Here is a 20,798-nt window from a genome sequence, read left to right on the forward strand (position 1 = left end):
GAGGAAGGAAGAAGGCTAAATATGAACATTGACCCATACAAACTCTGGTCCTTCACCCTTATTTTTTCCCATTCTCTGTAATAATACATTCTTGGCTATTGTTTTATTTGATGGACACTTAAGTAATTTCCAACTAGCAAGGTAGTACTTATCCATACATTAAATAGTTGGAACAAGTCATTAAAATTTAACAAATATGTATATATATACTTTTTATTCTTATGATTGGTTTGATGATTGAGATTTAGCACACAAAGACACCGCAAACTTTTTAACTGCTAATTGAGGAGACTTCTCTAGGGGACTGAGTTATGGAATATACTTCCACATTTACCAAGCTTCGTATCTTATTAAGGTTCAAGCATGTAGCAATAACATTTTTAAAAAGTGTATTTTTGCCAATTAATAGAGGTAGCTTAACACATAAAAAGAGAAAAGGAAGGGAAATATTCAGGTACAAAACTGATGTTTTAGCTGTGGCAGTCAAATGGAAGTTGAAGCTGTATGGCTCACAGAGGTACCAGGGGCCAGCACAGACCTTGGAGCCTAGAATGATAATGACCTCGAGGGACGAGAGTTGTAATTTGGTATGGCAGTATTGTACCCGGTCTTCCTTAATAAAGCCAGTAGCTTGGAAAGCAATTCATACTTTCTGAAACCTCCAATTGCTGGTTAAATTATACCTATGAGAAAAATTGGATCTGAGCTATTCCATTGGAGGGTATGAGTTCAGTCTCACAATGCCTGTACAACTAAGTTGAAGGTTTTTTCTTTTTGGTCCGGTGTTAGGAGTTTTATGGTTTTTTAGAAGTTTTATTTCTGTTTTAATTTTTGTCTTTGTTTTATTTCTTATTTTTTAATTTTTTAATTTTTTTTATGCTTTCACGAGCATGTTTATTGTGTTTGAGATGATATATCAAGTGCTTTCCGACTACAAAGGGTAGAATGAAATCCTTTCATTACAAACTGAGAAAGGTAAAAGGTAAAACAATTTTCACAACAGCCTTAACCACATACTTAGAAATAGATCTGGGTTTAATACAAATGACGTAATTCTTAATCATCTACAGCTACTTTTATAATTTCATACAGATAAGGAACTAGCCTAAAATGCACTATAATCTTTGGTAGGCTTCAGGACCAGTATCCTTAATGCATCACAAAATACATTTGGGTATCCCAGAGAAGCAAGACATGCAAGTAGGCATTTTAAACATAACTAATCTACAGCTACAAAGTTCTACTCTTGATAGCACTTATCTTTTGGGGGAGTTTCTCTGTCTCCAAAGGGTAAAAATAGAGAGTAGAATCAGTATAACATATACACAGAAGCCCGTATTGTAAAGGCTATAAAGATTTGCAGCACAGTGAGAAGATGTCTCTACTCCTTCACACTGCATACAAATTACGTGAACTATGTCGTGTATCTCTTGGTCCATTGTCTGGCTCTCCTGCCCTGTTCTGCTCTGTTGGTCAAAGTTTGAGTGCCTGTGCTTCCAACCAGAGGATCTGCATAGTTGCAGTCAGTCAAAAGAGAACAAATTGACAGAAAAACCTTTCAAATAGTCAAAGTGGGACTCAAGTAGTCTTCTAGAATATCCAGACAGATGACCCCCTGACTGCTGATGTTGCAGTGATAGATTCTGATGTGGAAAATAACCTTTGGTGGCTTAAATGGATAACCCGAAGAAAATGAGACACCCAGAAAAAACACACCATCTTCATATATAGAACCTGGTGGCTCAATATCGTCAATCCCCATTCATAAATGTTATCTCCTTTAGGCCCACGTTGCAGTTAGGAAGAGGATCAAAGGTTATTTCAGCTAGCCCCTTCTGAGTTCTTTTAGTACTAGAGGATAACAGCAGTGCTTTTGCTAGAGTTTGGTGTTTTCTTCTGATGGGTGGCAAGTTTTCTTTCTTCTCCTTCAGGCTTGGGAGCATCTGGGTCTTGCTGGTCTGCATCCGAACTACTACTACTGGTGCGGGGGTCCTCATCACTGGACCTTTGCCTATCACTGGATATCTTGATGAAGTTATTACTTGGAAAACTTGGCCACCCATCCGTCACACTTGCGAGCTGCTATGGTGTCAGAGCTATTTTTGTCTTTGTTTTAAATTGGAAGAGCACTGGTAAACAATTTGAAGGGACTATACTAGAAAAGAGTACCACTCAGGGTGTAATAAGAATAGTGAACCACACTCAGTAGAGTAAGACTTGCTCTGCTCAGAAATTATCTTCTCAGAGAAGATTTTCCTTACCTGGCTGCTCTGTATAATAATGCTATGTCACATTATATCCTACCCTTCACCATGTGCTAACTTTCTGTCCCTTGCATAAGTCCACCTGATACATTTCACATTTGTTTATCTCTCTTCCATCTTTAGAATATAAGCTTTGTACATCAATGTTATTGTGAGGTTTGTATGTTGTTACATAATCAGAATCCAGAAACTATACATAGAATCCGATATGTACTCAATAAATATTTGCTGAAATTACTGAATGGAAGTTGGAACATAGTAAATACAAAACATTTTGTCACCAATTTAAACATGAGTTTTAGAATAATTTGAATCAAAGAACAGTACTGGAAACTTGTAGCTTTCTGTATTTCGTTATATAATGTATTTTGTATTATTTTTTAACCATAAAGTGACAAGATGAGAAATAGGCAAAAAAAAGGGATTATAAAATTATTTAAATTAAGTTTAAAATAAAATTGTCTTTTTTACTGGATATTTTCAAGTATTAACCACCTAGTATAAGTTCCCATGTAACAATAAGAGCTGAGAATAGTAAAAAAACCTGGTGAAAATCTTTTGCTAAGAAAAAAAGTGATTTAGTCACTATCCAAATTTATCCAAAACAACATGACAGCTTGTTAAGGGCACAAGAAATGTAGCTCTGGGCGATACCCAATTTTTAAGACAGCTCGCCTGTTGATGGAACCCACTTTCGAAATTAATTATCAAGCACATATCAAGGTAGAGGTCTACCAACCTCACCTCAAAGAGGGGTAAGGGCAGTATATGAAGTATTTCAAGATAGGATGGTACAGCAGGAACACTTCAAAATTTAAATGATCATCATCTTTTTCTTTTAGAATATTATAATCTCCAGCAGGAACCAAAAACATTAGTAGAAATAATATGACATTAAAGCATATCAAAATACTGAGAGGAACAAAGTTAAATTTATTAATTATCATTGTGATCAGTGTTCACATTGTAGGTGACTCTATAAGAACACAGAATGACTGGTCAGGACACCATGATAACTTTTACTTCTGTGATAGGATGTGCAACTATATATTGTTCTGTTCTGATTTTCTGAACTATACTCATTGATAATGTGTTATTATCTTCCTAGAAGACATTTACTAGGATCTGATCTTTTCCATAAATGTATGTGCTCAGTTTAGATGTGATTAACAATGCAGTTAATCAAAACATACATAAATTGTATAGACTTAGTCAATCTTAGGATAAAGGGTTAAAAAGATTTTTTCTAACTTATAAAAAAATTAAATCATAATATGTATTAATATTATTATTGAGTTAATATTAATATTATACCCATGTTCACAATTTACATTATGCATTTTATCTTATTCTAAAATTTTGTTTTAAATACAGTTGACCTTCAATACTCTATTAGTTTCAAGTATACAGTATAGTGGTTAGACATTTATATAACTTAAGAATTGTCCCCTTCCTATAAGTCTAGTACCCATCTGCCACTATATGTATTTATCACTATATTCCCTATGCTATACTTTACATCCCTGTGACTATTTGGTAACTGCCTTTTTTTCTTACTCATTCCTTTACCTTCTTCACCCAGCCCTATAACCCTACTCCCATATGGCAACTAACAGTTTTCTCTCATATATATGAGTTTGTTTCTGTTAATATTGTTTATTATGTTTTTTAGATTCCACATATAAGTGTAATCATATGGTATTTGCCTTTCTCTGACATATTGCACTTAGCATAATACCCTCTAGGTCTATCCACATTGTTGCAAATGGTGAGATTTTATTCTTTTTTGATGGCTGAGTGATATTCTATTGTATAAGTGCCACATGTTGTTTATCCGTGGCACTTAGTTTACTTCTATATCTTGGCTATTGTATCTGAAATGTCTCTCTTTATTTCTAGTTACAGCCTGTGTTTGAAAGTCTATTTTGCCTAATATAAATATTACTACCCTAACTTTTTAAAACGTATTATTTGCACAAAGTATCTTTTTTCATCCCTTTAGTCTGTGTGTGGTTTTCAATCTGAAATGGATCTCTTACAGGCAGCATATGTAAGGGTCTTGTTTCTTCTATATTCAGCCACAATATATCTTTTAATTGGAACATTTAAGCCATTTTTAATTAAAGTAATTATTAATAGTTATGCAGTTATTGGAATTTTATGTTCATATTTTAATGTGTTCTTCCTCTTCTTAAAAATGTATTTTTAATATTCCTTATAATACTTGTTTGGTGATGATAAAGTCCTTACTTTAATTTCATCTGGGAAGCTTTTCAGCTGCCCTTTAATTCTAAATGAAAGCATAGCTGGATAAAGTAATCTTGGTTTTAGTTCCTTGTCTTCATCATTTTGAATATTTCTTGCTAATCTCTTTTAACCTGAAAAGTTTCTATTGAGAAATCATCTGACAGTTTTATGGGAGCTCACTTGTACATGATGAACTGCTTTCCTCTTGATGCTCTCTTTGTCTTTAAACTTTGGCATTTTAATTACAATATGTCCTGTTTGAGACTCTCTGTGCTTCCTGGACTTGCATGTTTATTTCCTTCACCAGATTAGGGATATTTTCAGTTGTTATTCCTTCAAATAGGTATTTAAGCCCTTGCTCTCCCTCTTCTCTTGGTACTGCTATGATGTGAATGTTGTTATGCTTGAAGCTTTCCTGAAGGTCCCTTAAACTATCCTTTCATTTTTCTGTTCTTTATTTTTTTTTCTGTTTCGAATGAGTGTTTTCCACTATCTTGTCTTCCAAACTGCTGATTTGATTACTTGTTTTATCTAATATGCTATTGATTCCATCTAATGCCTTTCTCATTTCAGTTATTGGATCCTTCATTTCCGACTGGTTCTTATTTATGGTTTCTATCATTTTATGTAAGTTCTCACTGATTCTGTCAATCAATTCATCCTCTTAGTTATTGACCATTCTTATAACCAGTGTTTTAAACTCTATATATCACTTTATTCCCTTTTGTGTAGTTCTTTTTATGGAGTTTTGTTCTGTTCTTTCATTTAGAAAATGTTTCTTGGTTTTTCTCACTTTGACTACCTCCCTGAGTATTGCTGTTTTAGATAGATTTGCTAAATCTCCCAGTCTTGGCAGGGTGACCTTACATAGTTGGTGTCCTGTGAGGGCCAGTGGTGCAGACTTCCTAATCACCAGTTCATCTAGGGGAGTTCCTTTTGTGGGCCATGTACCCTCCTGTTGTAGTTGATACTTGATTGCTGTTGGCATAGCAATGGGTAGAACTGACCCTCAAGTTGACTAGTACTACCGTAGATAAACTGTAGTGTAGGAGCTGACACCACAGAGTAGGATTTGACCAAGCGGGGCTCTAGTGCCTGCTGAGTCCAACCTTTGGGTGTGTCATTTGTGGAGTAAATTGGGTGGTGCACTGGTGTGGTATGAAGCCAGCCACCGAGTGTATTGGTTCTGGGTCCTCTTGGGAGGGACTCTGGTGCAGGCACAGGTCTACCAATGCCTGTGCCTAGACCAGGGTTACCTGGTAGGAGCTACAGAGAGGTATGCAGCGGTAACTGCTTGTACTAGAATTGGAGGTGCCTGGGAGAGGCTATGCTGCAAACTGAGGCTGACTGCCACTAGTGCTAGGGGCAGCTTAGCGAGAGGTACAGGTTGGCTGCTGATTGTTTGACATTGTGGATCTTTGAGAGATTTTAGGAAAGTCCTCTGTATGGGCTGAGGTTGGCAGCTTGTGAGAAACAGCCACTAAAAAGGTTTGGGCTGGGGTATGAGTTGGGTAGAGCAGGTTCTCAGGGAATCACCAGGGGAGGGCAAGTTTGATGGAGACTCAGACTTAGTTTCCACCTGTGTCTGCAGTCTGCGTGGTGGGAAAGAACAATGGCACTTGTCTACTCATTGTGTGTGGAGGGAGCTCAACAAAGAACAGTGGCACCTGCCAGCAGAAGAGAGATCTCTCAGAGAGAGTTACCTCTCCTACCCTCACTTTGAAGCCAGACAATTCACTTCCTACCTGTATGTCTCTGGTGCTTTCCAAGCTGCCTCCTCAGCAGTGGAGCTCAGAGGGAGTCAGCCAACTCTATGCACAGGCTCTTTAAGAGGAATGCCTAGGAATCCAGCAGCCCTTTGTGAAATCCCCACTGATTTCCACAACCAGATATCGTGGGATCTCCTGTACCTGGTACTAGAGGTCTGGACTAGGGAGTCTGACATGGGGGTGGGACCCCCTCATTCCTAAGGGGAAACTCTGCAGCCAAGATATCCATCCTGATTCTTAACTGCCACATTGTAGGTGTGGGACCAATTCACTTCACAACTTCACTCCTTCTACCAGTCTCTGTGTGGCTTCTTCATTATATCCTTGGTTATAGGAATTCTGTTCAGCTAGTCCTCAGGTGTTTTTCAAAAGTAGTTGTTTTATAATTTAGTTGTAATTCTGATGTGGTCATGTGGGGAAGTGAGCACAGTTTTTTTTACCTACTCTACCATTTTGACCAGAAGTTTCCACCATTTAAATTTTTTTCTGAGCTATACTGACTAATTACCCCTCATTTTTTTCCTTTTGTTGTTTAACTTTGAGATCTTTAAGACATCATTCTTAACAGAGATTTCTATGGCTATATTTGCATCTAACGATCCTCCTCCTCCTACTTCTCCTTTACCACTTAAAATCACCTTTATTATTAAAATGCATAATTCATTTAGTTTTTGCCAGATATTCTTTCATATAAAACTTATTTGGAACATCTACATTTTTATTAACTCAGATTTAGGACCACCATCTATTTAATTGTCTCCATGCAAAATGTTATGAAAGTCTGAAACTGAAAAATAAATAGTCAAAGTATTCTTTCAGGAATCTCTGCCAGTTTGCCATGTATTCTGAACCTACAGTTTCATGCCCTAATATAGTGACTCTCAGTGTGTGACCCAAGGTTAAACAGCATGAGAATCATCCAGTAAATTGTTGACAATGTGATGTCCCATGTCTCATCATTGACCTACTAATTTATAGTCTCTGGAGATAAAGTCTATAGTGATTTTAATGCATAATATACAGTTACACAAACTTGATGGAATATGTTCTGAGAAATTAATTTTGTTGTTAATAAATTTCATTGGGTGAACTTACACAAAACTGGATAGTGTAACCTACTACACACCCAGGGTATACTGTGTAATGTATTGTTCCTAGGGTGCAGATCTGTTCACCATGTTACTATACTGAATAGTGTAGGTAATTGTAACACAATGCAAGTATTTGTACATCTAAACATATCTAATAATAGAAAATTTATAGTTAAAATATAATATATAAGATCAAACTTGGTACCCCTGCATAAAACACTACCACAACTGGAGCTTGCAAGATTGTAAATTGCTCCAGGTGAGTCAATGAGTGGCTGGTAAGTGAATGTGAAGACCTCCGACCTTACTGTATATCACTGTAGACTTTAAAAAATGGTTCTGTATACTTAGCTTACATTAAGTTTATAAAACAACAGGAAAGTAATTCAAACATATAAGGCTTCTGCCAGCATAACTCAGTATACTGTTTCATAGCAAACATTTTTTTATAAATAGAAGTACACTATAAAAAATAGAGTAAATATCTAAACTAGTCATTATTATTATCAAGTATTATATATTGTACATAATTGTATGTCCTATAATCTTATATACTTGGTAGTGCAGTATGTTTATACCCACATCACCACAAACCCATAATACATTGCATTACAATGTTAGGATAGTTATGACATCTCTAAGCAACAGGAATTTTTCAGCTTCATTATAATTTTATGGGACCACCATCATATATGTGATTCATTGTTGACAAAAACATTGCTTTGTGGCTAATGACTATACATAGGGAATGTATGACTCTAGATTCTCAGAAACTTCACACACACAAGAATAAATGAGAAGAAAAAGACTATTTGAATTATCATAGAATTTTGCTTTCTGTGGCACTCTACAGAAGTAAGATGGAGTAAAGACGTACATTTAGCCTTCATAGCCTGCCATAACAAGATAATAATCAAGTCTCAGATAGATATGTAAATACCATACAACAACCAGGTCTCATGACAAGAGGACTCTTACTTTAAGGTAAGTATATCATAATTAATTTAGTAGAGGACCTGAATATTGTATACGTTATAAATCTGGCATAATAGGATTGCATTAGCATTTATTGATAAAATAATTGTAGATATTACAAGTAGTATCACTAAAACTCATAAATATTATTTAATCACAGCCTATAATTAATGAACAGTAGGTGTTTGCTTAGTAAAGTAGTATTTCTTTAAGTCTCATAAGAAATATTAAATATATATTAAAAACCAATATTTAATAGACAAAAAATAAAACTTGTAGTAAATGTCTGTGTTTTTAAAATTTTACACATTTTATTGATTAAATATCCCCTCAAAATTTGTGAAAGGTGGTGTGGTGGAATTAAAAACATCCAAGTGTAGCATTGAAAATTAAAAAAGTATTATTCATTCATGACTATAGGAGTCCCACAAATTATGATAATTGAAAATGGCTTTGAACTAAATCTTGAGAGTTTAGCTTTTTCCTAGGGAAATTAATGCCTTATTTGTTCATATAGAACCATGGGGCATGGAATCTAGTCTAATTAATTATGATATTTATTAAACATGTGTTTTAATACACGTTATATGATAGCAGTAGATGAATGTCATTTACCTCAGCTACATAGGATTTTCAGAAGGTCCAACAGGATTATTCTGAGGATGTGGTTTTGGTGACAGCAAAACCAACTGCATGAAATGTGTGGTGACAAATCTTAAATGCATATACTTATTTCACTTTTTAAAAATAAATTTATTGCAATGACATTGGTTAATAAAATTATATAGGTTTCAAGTGCACAGTTCTATGATACGCCATCTGTTCAATGCATTGTGTGCTCACCACACGAAGTCAAATCTTCTTCCATCACCGTATATTTGACCCCCTTCACCTTTACTACCTCCCCACCCCCTTTCTCTCTGGTAACCACCATAATATTATAATGTCTGTGAGATTTTTTTTGTTTGTTTTTCTTGCTTATTTTTCTTGTTTGTTTATTTGATGCTTTCAGTTTTATATCTCACATAGGAGTGAAATCATATAGTTCTTTTTTCAATCTGAATTATTGCGTAGTGTATATACTGAAGATCCATCCACGTTGCTCCCAGTGGCAGTATTTCATCTTTTCTTATATCTGAGCAGTATTCCATTGTATACATGTACCACATCTTCTTCAGCCAGTTATTTATCAAAGGACAATTCATTGTTTTCATGTCTTGGCCACTGTGAATAGTGCTGCAATGAACATAGGGATTGCATATATCTTTGCAATAAATGTTTGCAAATTGTGGAGGTAGATAGCCAGAAGAGGGGTAGCTGAGTCAACTGGTAACTCTGTTGTTAATTTTTTAAGGAACCTCCATACTGTTTTTTTATAGTAGTTGTACCAGCAGCAGATGAGTGTTTCTTTATTACACAATCTCTCCAACACTTGTTATTACTTGTCTTATGAAAATGTCCAATAACCCAATATAAAGATTTAATGCAATCCCTATCAAAAATCCAAAAACAATTTTTAAAGAAATAAAACAATCATCATATTTTTATGGAACAACTAAAGACACCAAACAACCAAAGAAATGCTGAGGGGTGGAGAAAAAAGAATAAAGCCAGAGGTATTACAATACCTCTGTACTTCAAATTATACTACAAAGCAACAATAATCAAAACAACATGGGAATGACAGAAAAATAGACACAGAAACCAATGAAAAAAAATTGAGAGTACAGAAATAAACTCCCATGTATATGGGCAAGTAATTTTCAATAAAGGAATGAAAAACATACAATAGAGGGTAAAAAAGCTTCTTTAATAAGTGATTCTGGGAAATTGTAAAGCCACATGCAAAAGAATGAAACTAGACTACTTTTTGTCCCCATATACAAAAATCAACTCAAAATAGATAGAAGACCTCACATGAAACACATGAAACAATAAATTACATAGAAGAAAACAAAGTATTAAACTTAATGGACCTTGGTCTTAGAGAGGATTTTATAAATTTGACCCCAAAGTTAAGGGAAGTAAAGGCAAAAATAAATAATAGGATTATATGAAATAAAAAGCTTCAGCACAGCAAAAATAAACCAACAACAAAACAAAAAGGCAAACACTGAATGGGAGAGGATGTTTTCAACCAACATCTCTGCTAAGGGAGTAATATCAAAAATATATAAAGAACTCATACAACTCAACACTAAACAAGTAATTCACTAAAACCTGGTCAGAGAGCCCTGGCTCGGTGGCTCTGTTACTTGGAGCACCAAAAGATTGTGGGTTTGATTCCCAGATAGGGCACATACCTAGGCTGTGGGTTAGGTCCCCAGTTGGGGTGCCTATGGGAGGCAACTGATCTAAATTTCTCTCTCATATTGATGTTTGTATGTGTGTGTGTCTCTCTCCCTCTTTCTCTCTCTCTCTCCCCTCCTCCTTTGCCCCTTCCTCTCTCTCTAAAATCAATAAACATATCCTTGGATGAGGATTTTAAAAAAGGAAAAAAAAATGGGCTGAAGACCTGGACACTTCTCCCAAGAAGACATATATTTGGCCAACAGATACAAGTATATGAAAAGATGCTAAACTTCACTAGCTGTTAAGGAAAAGCTATAATGAGATGCCACCTCATACATGTTAGAATGGCTACTATCATATACTTATTTCTTGATAGCCCTCAAATCCTCAATTTAAAATATTTACAACCCAAACACTGAAGGTTAAATTCTGTTACTGAGGTTGAGTTTTGGGGAAAAAAAGAAAAGAAAAGATAGAAATCATAGATTATGACACTGCCTCAGAATCTGACTTTTCAGGGAACTCCAAAAGGGAGATTTTTGGCTCTAATATATGCAATGTCAAAAACTGAGGAAAGCCATCATTTTCCTCCCAGCCCAAACTCCCCCCTGATTTTTTTATTTTAATGTCCCTTTATAATTTATAAGTAATAAGAACTATGTCTACAACATATTTTTAATCAGTTCAGCATTGAGCTTAGTAAATTAATTAATATATGATTGAATTAAAGATAAAAGAAAGGGAAATATGCCATTTGAAAAATTCATTTACTCGATAACTTTACTGAGTATCAGCTACTAAGCTAAATATTGATTGGGGTAAAGAAATGAAAGATACAATCCTGATACCAATGATCACCATCCAATGAGGGAACAAGACAATTACAGCTTGCAGAATATCAGGGGAAACATTGTGGAAGGGAGGCATTTCAGTAAAATTCAAAGAACAAATAAGAACCAAGAAAAGACAGTGAGATATTACATTACAGTGAAAGGTATATTGTGTGCATTTATACATACAAATCATGGCACACTGGTGAGAATTTAGCTTAGGGGCTATGGTCTAAGAATAATCTTAGAATCCACCAAGATGAACCAGTAACATTAGTATTTTTTATATTCCTGGACAAAAAAAAAAAGTTAAGTGAAATTTGATTATACAACCCATAGAAAAAGACACTTTTAATTTTTAATATTCAATAAATATTTACCAAAATATAAAAAATGTGTACTAATTAAATTGACCAGATTGTTAAATTCTAAAATAGGGATTTGGTACCTCATACTAATACATTTATTTAGAACAAATATCTTATTTGTCTTATAGGTTTAATATACAGTGGAAACTTTTTAAGAGGTAAAAGAAGAATAGCAACCAAGGCATTATTCTAGCCTTTGTTCTTCTACTTAAAATATATAGACTCAGTACAGAACACTACTTATGTAATATATGAATCAATTAACTTTAAAACTAAAGAGATACATTTCTAATGAACAGAGTATAAAGTATTTCATGCAAATCTGAGTTGTATAGTGCTAACATAGGGAAAAATATAAATAAAAAGAGGAATATGAGTCTAGCCAAAGGTGGAAATCAGACCATGAATGGAATAAATATATATATATATATATATTTTTTTTTTTTTGAAATTTACAAATGTTAGTAAAGGCATTGGGTGTGTGGTAGCTGACATCAGAGTTGCAGGATCAAAAATGTTTATAACCTTGCTATTTACTAATCATAGCCATGTAGATCTGAAGTTATTTTATGACATATATAAATTAAATTTGTTATTTTAAAACAAATATCCATAACACTTATAACAGATACAGAAATATATATATAACACACTTTTTTGCAACTAAACAATAAGGACAATATTCTGTTACATGGGACATCAGATTCACCCTCTGCTTTATTCTAAAATCACTTACCATAAAGCAATGAATTTCACCTCTGAAGACCAAAGAGTTTAACAATGAGGCTTGATGACACTGGCAATCCCGGGAGGCTTGTGTTAGGGTAGAATGAGCAGTCAGAGGGGAAATAAAGGCAGGGCCCTCGCCATTGCACTCTAACAAAGAGCTTAATACAGGAGGCTAAAAGCAAAACATGTTTCACCTGTTGGCCCCGTAGTTCTGAGCCTGGTTCAATAAGGCTGCCAGGCATTCTGAGCAGCAAGATAGTAAAAGAGTAGGGGAGCCCTTGAAAGTCTGTGTGTCATCTCCACTAGCTGGGAAAAGGAAAACCTTGAGACTGTGTATTCATTGCAAGTTCTGGAAGGGGGAAGAAGAGGGGAGTACTACAATACCTAAACAAAAACCCATAAAACAACTTTGGTTGATTGTCTACCCCCTGTCATGTATGCGAAATGAACAAATAGAGTCTGGAGCAAAATAAAGATTCTGGCTAACAGACCCTTGCCCATAACTACGTTTGGGTAGTCATGTCTCCCTGGCAAAGCTGGCGCCACCTTCACCTGTCAGTCAGTATGTAACTTCTTCACCCGCACCCCACCAACTATATAAGTCTTCAAAACAAAAGACTTGCTTTCTTGGCTCTTGTCCCTGTAGGCCCTGTTTCTTGCTGCATAAGGAGCCCCTGGCCAGCCAGCCTGGTCACCTGGGTGCTGGTCACCTCTCTCTTGCTCCCTTTGCTTTTGCTTTCCAATTAGATCTTAGCACTAATGAACTTTGCTTGCCTGCTAATAGGCTTGCTGATCTGTATTTCTTTACTGCGTTGGCAAGAAGAACCAAGTTTCTGGGAGTTTCTCCTGTAACACTCTTGCATGATCTGAAAATAATAGTAATCAATCATAGCTGAGTCTCATTTGTATTGATGACTAGGAAGTATCCGAATAGCCCCTATTTTGAGGACAAGTGTCAGGAGTTTCTTAAGAACACCGAAAAAAATATCAATAAAGGGAGTTAATGAAGGCATTTCCCTGCATAATATCAGCATATGTTGCAACAGTAAATTCTATTCACTGTCTTGAATAATATTTCAAATGTCCCTTAAGACATCTCCTTTCTTGTCACTAGCATTTAAAAATCTTAAGTTCATCTAAAAGTCTAATTAGAGACTCTTAGAGTAAGCTCTGTTTCTAATGTTTTCAAATAAATATTATTATTTCACATACAGTAAACTTACCCTTTCCTTATGACTATACTATCTGGGATACTTTCTTAACATTATATTCTGTATGTTCTTTAAATACAGTTTTGTTCCCTTTTGCCTGACAGAGAAATTGTTCTCACAAAGTATTCTCTGTTCTAATATTGAATTTAAAACACAGTTGCAGAATGGATTAAAATAATAGTTAAAATTAACTTTTATTTTTAGCATTCTGAATTGTGAGTTAGAAACAAATTAAGTCATGAGTGTCATGATAATAGTAATTTCTGCAGAATTAATATAATTGATCATTTCTAAATGAACTTCATGGAATTATTTTTAAATGCTTATTTTTAAAGTTTCCTTTTATAATAGAAAATACATATTGATTTACATATTTATGCAAGAAACATGAAACCTTAAAAAAAAGGAATGTACTTCTTATGCATATGAAAAAACATATTGAAAAGTAAAAATCAGTTAAATATTTAAAATTGTTGACTTTACATTTAAGTGAGCATTTAATTCATTCTTTATAGATATATGAGGAAAGAGATTATAGAAATAAAAGAAAAATGATAAAGTTACCACTTAGCTCTTTTTCAGTTTTTGATTTTAAAGCTATTTTTAATCCTTATTTGATCTCTTTTTTTAAGATATAAAGAAAACAAGAAGAAAGAACTATAACTAATTTGTTGAGTTCACACTACTGTTTGTTAGAGACTGCTGGAGACTTTGAAATTTACTGTGTAATTAAATATATAAAACATACCAAGTGTAGTAAACACAGTTATTCCTACTTGAAAACAATGAGGCTCAAAGACTTATGTGATAGACTTAGAAGTGTATATAAGACAATGATATAGAAGATATATATGTGTATTATGTATATGTGTGTATATATATACACACACACATATACACATATACACATATATATATAAAGTATGATATGGGAATAAAAATATATCATAATTGGAGTAATATAAAAATTTTATTAGTCCCTATTATAGAGTATACATTTAAAATAGTTTTTTCTTTTCTGATTCTTCTTAGTACAAAAGTATGTAAACAGAGGGTAAAATCTGTAAAATCAAGTCTTGTCATTACTGGTTTCATAGCTTGCTTTGTTCATGAACTGAACTAAAACTGTTTATAAAACCCTATCTATAGAAATGGAAAATCTGAATGATCTAAATATAGTAAGGAGATGGATTCAATAATCAAAACCTTCCTAAAAGAAGAGCTCTGTACCAAAAAGCTTCATCAGTGAATTCTACCAAACTGAAGAATTAATATCAATCCTTCTGAAACTCTTCCAGAATATTGAAGAAGAGGAAGCACTTTCTAACTTGTTTTGTGAGGCCTCCATTTCCCTGGTACCAAAACCAGATAAAAATACTACAAGAAAACAGCAACAACAATAACAACAAAAATACTACAAACTAATAATTCTTATGAATATTGATGCACACATACTCCATGAAAATTGGTTTGAATTAGCAAACCAGTCAGCAGAATATTAAAAGGATCACATATCATGACCAAGTGGGATTTATTCCTAGAATGTGAGAATGGTTCAATAATTTTTTTAAAAAATTAAAAATCAATGTAATATACCACATTTAAAGAATGAAGGAGGAAAATGAGCTCTCAGTCAATGCAGAAAAAGAAGTGACACTGGTACACTGAAAACTATAAAATGTTGCTGAAAGATTAAAGACATAAATAAATGGAATAGCATCTGTGTTCATGGATTGCAAGACCTAATGTTATTGGGATGTCAATACTACACAAAAAGATGTACAGATTCAACACAATCCCTTTCAATGTCCTAATGATGTCCTTTAGCTGAAATAGAAAACCCCATTCTAAAATTTTTATTTCAAAAGACTGCATATAGACAGATCAATGTTTAAAAAGAAGAACAAAGTTGAAGGACTCACATAGCTCACTTTTAAAACTTAGTATCTGCAATAATCAAAATGTACAGTACTGGCATAAAGATAGACATGTAGGCCAATAGAATTGAACAGAGAGCTCAGAAATAAACTCTTACATAAATGATCTTCAACAATGTTTGCCAAGATCCTCCAACAGGGAAAGAATTATCTTTCAACAAATAGTGCTGGAAAGACTGAATATTCATATATAATAAATAAATAAATACATTTGCTTGGGCCCCTACCTCGTAGCATACACAAAATTAACTCAAAATGGGTCAATGATCTAAACATAAAATCTAAAATTATAAAACTATTAGGAGAAAACACAGGGTAAGTGATTCATTAGGTTTGGCAATGATTTATTGGATATGACATTAAAAACATCGACAACAAAAGAAAAATATAGATAAAGTGGACTCCATCAAAATCAAGAACTTTAGCTCTGGCTGGTGTGGCTCAGTGGATTGAGTGCCAACCTGTGAACCAAAAGGTTGACAGTTCGATTCCCAGTGAGGGCACATACCTGGGTTGCGGGCCATGTCCCCAGTAAGGGGCCTGCAAGAGGCAACCATACATTGATGTTTCTCTCCTTCTCTGTCTCCCTCCCTTCCCCTCTGTCTAAAAATAAATAAATATTTTTAAAAAATTAAAAAAAAAACCCAAAACCTTTTTTTGCATAAAAGGACACTACCAACAGAGTGAAAGGCACATCACAACATGGAAGAAAATATTTGCAAATAATATATATGCTAAGACATTAATATTTTGAGTATACAAGGAGTTTCTACAACTCAACAACCAAAAATGAACACCCTATTTTAAAAATGGACAAAGGACTTGAATATACGTTTTCCCAAAGAATATACACAAATATCCAATATACACATGAAAAGATCAATATCACTAATTGACATCACTCATCATTAAGGAAATGCAAATCAAAAAGGACAAGAGAAAATAATGGGGAAAAATAGCAATGACTGCAATTGAAAAGCAATTTAAAAATTTTAAAAAACACAAAATGAGATAACACTTCACATCCATTAGGATGGCTAGTGTCAAAACCAAGACAAAACGAACAAATAAGCAAAAAAAAAAAAAAAAAGACAAAACACCAGAAAATAATACTGTTGGCAGTGATGTGGAGAAATTGGAAATTTTGTGTGTTGATGTTGGGAACCTAAAGTTGTCCCATTGCTGAGAAAAATGGTATGGTGTTTCTTTAAAAAATTAAAAGAATAAACCTAGGATTCAGCAATTCCACCTCTAGCTATATACCCCAAAGAGTAGAAAGCAAGGTCTCAAACAGATGTGTGTACATCATGCTCATAGCAACATATTTCACCTACCTAAATATGAAAATAACCCAATGTTCATTAAAAAAGAATGGATAAAAAAATGGGGCATAAGCATACAATGAAATATTATTCAATCTTTAAAAAGAATACAATTCTGATTCATGATACAACATGAATGACCTTTAAAACATGCTGAGTGAAATAGGCCAGACATAAAAAAAAGTATGATTTTACTTATATGATCTAAATAAAATCATGAAGTTTATTGAGACATAGAAGAGTGGTAACCAGGGGCTGGGGTCAGAGGGATATAGGAATTAATTGTTTAATGGGTACAGTTTCAGATGGGAATCATGTAAAAGTTACAGAGATTGAGTGATGATGGTTGTACAACAATGTGAATGTACTTAATGCCACTGAATTGTAGACTTAAAAATAGATAAATTGGTCAATTTTATGGTATATATATTTACCACAGTTTTTTTAACATATGGAAATGTGTTGCAGTCTCTCTAGGCTGGACAGGTCCGCTTGGGGCTTGGGTAGATGGAAGAAGATGCGTGGAGCCTTGGGGATGCTTGACATGCCTTTATTTGGGAGAGTCACACCAGTACAAGCCTGGTCCGGGGAACTCACACAGGCCACAAAGCCTGTATCTGCACTACACACAGGCCAATAGCTCATGTGGAGGGAGTCACACAGGCCACAAGCCTGTGTCCAAGTTGGCACCCCGACTCCCCGCCCCATCCAAAGCTCCTATTCCTTAAATACTAGCCCCAAACAAAGCAGACAACAGGCAAGAAAGGTGAAGTAACTATCATGAGTTGCACATATGATCCTACTCAAGGCTACAGGGCAGTTTATCATACCCGGGGGTCAAGGCCATGAAACCCATCCTCAAGCCTGTGGGAACACTGCTTTATCAGACTCTTTCCAGGTTGTGAGGAGCTGCTCCCTCCAGTTACCCAGCCATCTAGGTGATGGAACCAGACCACCTCCATTTACCCTACAGGGGGAAAAATCTAGACTGTTGATTATCTGCTGTTATGATAAAGGAAGGAGGAAAATTTGCTATTTGTGAAGATAACACTTTTAGCCAGATATGGTCTATGTCCTTAGCTAAAGATTTTTTCCCTATAATTCTCATAATAACCTACACAACATATTTTGACTGCCTCGTTTTTTTTTTATAAGGAAGATGGTGAAACTAACAATTTGACTCAAAGTCATATTAAGGTATCCGATGGTAGGTATACTTAGAAGAATGCTTCTCTAACTCCAAAATGTATTGTCTTTCCCAGCATATGTTGACATTCTTAAGGGGATACATTTTCCTACATTCACACAATGAAATAACTTTATCTTCTTAAATTCTGTTCATTTTGCAGATGAAACATTTTATAATCATAATAAATTTGTGCTATCATGACCAACTTAACTTTCACAAACAAGGAAATGATTATAGTTTATTTATGATCGTTAGTTTCCTTTCCTATATGTACCTCATAATTACAGAAAATTTATTATTTGTTATATGATGATAAAGTATACATATTTAAATTTATTTAATTGCATATATTTAAGATTATTGTTTTTATAACAGGTATAAGAATGCTGTAAGTTACTATAATTTGACATGGTATCTGCTAGAGGCATACACAATAACACCAAGCATACAATGTTACAGAGAAAAGCTTTTTTGATCAATGAATTATTTTTGTAAATGTATATTATATTCAATTTACCAATTGGAAACTTGAGAATGATTAAGTCTGCTTGTCACTATTAATTATTAAATATATCATAAAGTTGTCATAATCCATTGAGAAATAAATATTTAATAAATGTTGATGAACATGGATTTCTAATTAGAGATCTTAGAGCATAATCTACATATATAAATACATAGGGACTAATATATTATCATTGTAAATCACTTTCTAAATAAGTCACTTAGCCTGAATATCCTCTTTTCTTAGAAGATCATGTCAAAATCGGATATCAGGAATAAGAGAAAAATAAAAGGTAACTAGAAGATGACATTTAAGAAATATTTTTACAGAAATGATGTCTATCATTTTCAGGACCTTTGATTTTCAAATGTGTATAATTCTCTCTTTCAAATTGGCAAAAGATGGGTATTTGAGGCACATTTAAATTTTTTACACAAGGATTAAGTAGTACAAAAGGATTAGATTACTTGTTAAAATAATTTAAAAAATTCTTCCTCTTAAAGTCCTAAATGACCCATACATTTAATCGATGTGCCACTTTTCATTTTCAAATGTACTTAAATATAGGTATAACTAAATATATATTCTTACATAAAGCCTGCTGAAAAAGTAAGTTTTGAAACAAACTTAGAATGAATATTAATTAATTATACTTACCAAAACCATCACGAACCAACCAATAGGACAGAACTGATACTCCCTTTCATTTTAAATTTCTAGTAAAGAAAAAAGACAAAATGAAAGCAGAGCATCACAATTCCTCCCTGATGAGGAGCAGCTGTGGCAATTCTTTAGTTGCTTCGTCCTGCTGGAGACTTTTTCATTGAAATGCTTTTTTTTTAAGGATCTTACTGGTTGGAAAACATTGCTGTTTCATTTTGATTAAGAGACTGAATTAATAGGAGGGGGTTAAAGGGGTATAAAAAACAAAAAAAGCAAAAACAACAATTAAAACAATTGACATACAAATACCTAAGTTTAACAGGCTGAATTATAAGAAATGTCTTTCCTCCTTAGCACAGAGGACTTCATGTTATATTGATATTATGAAGTGTTTAATATGCACTAAATAAAATATCTTCATTGGATGATGATTTTCTTTTTAAAGTGTTTGACAGCTTAAATAGGCACAAACAGAATGGAATCTTCATCTGAAATTTGAGGATAAAAGTGAGAAAAGTTTAATGAATTCGGAAAATAGGTAATAACATAACAAACAAGGAAGGTGGCAAAACAGCAGAGTGGTGGGAAAACAGTGAAGACAAAGTGGGAAGTAGGAAGGAAACCTGGAGTTGCTGTTTAACATGTACTAGTTGCAGTTATACAAGATGAGGAAATTATAGAGCTCTGCTATACGACCTTGTGTTTATAGTTAACATACAATATTATGCAGTTAAAAGTTTGCTGAGGGTAGATACGGTCTTGCAATATTAACATTAATATTAATATTAATAGAATTAGAAACAATGAGTGATAAGATAAATGAATTAAGTAGCTCATTAATTGCTCACAATGAGACCACCAGCAAATGAAAAATAAGATGAAGACACAAAATGTAGTATACAGATGAAAATAAAAGTTTGCTCATATACTGATTGTGTTACTTAACTTTCAAAATTTAAAATAAAGTATATGTTGTGATATGTGAGGAAATACAATGAGCAGTTTATAGTGGAAAATGTTTCAAAGACATAATAGAATGGGACTGCTCTGTAAAAAAGGTAGTGATCTCATTTATGCGTGTATGTTAATCCTCTTTTTCAATTGCGTTATAGTTTCCCTTTTGTAAATGCTACAGCTATTGTTACCAGAGAGGGAGTTATCAGCAGATAAATAAATTATGATTTTTCTTTAAATTTTAGATTGTTATGTAAATGTTTTTCCACGATGAAAGTTACTCATATTGTGATTATATTTATACAAATTTATGTAGAGGTTCACAATGATTTAAAAAAATATTATATGTTATGACTCATAATTAAAGTCATTATACATGCTATGAACCTTGGGAATAAAAGGCTAAACAGAGGTACAACATTGGGCTCGATAAATCCTTCCTTCAATTTAAA

General features: G+C 33.8%; 1 pseudogene; it reads right to left on the reverse strand.

Moving 5' to 3' along the window:
- Positions 1-1,414: 1,414 nt before the first annotated feature.
- LOC129079840 (ubiquitin-conjugating enzyme E2 E3-like) lies at positions 1,415-19,395 on the reverse strand (annotated as a pseudogene).
- Positions 19,396-20,798: the final 1,403 nt, after the last annotated feature.

The sequence above is a fragment of the Pteronotus mesoamericanus genome, unplaced genomic scaffold, assembly GCF_021234165.1.
Source record: "Pteronotus mesoamericanus isolate MK-2021 breed Mesoamerican mustached bat unplaced genomic scaffold, CSHL_Meso_final contig_82, whole genome shotgun sequence".
In the NCBI taxonomy this organism is placed as follows: Eukaryota; Metazoa; Chordata; class Mammalia; order Chiroptera; family Mormoopidae; genus Pteronotus; species Pteronotus mesoamericanus.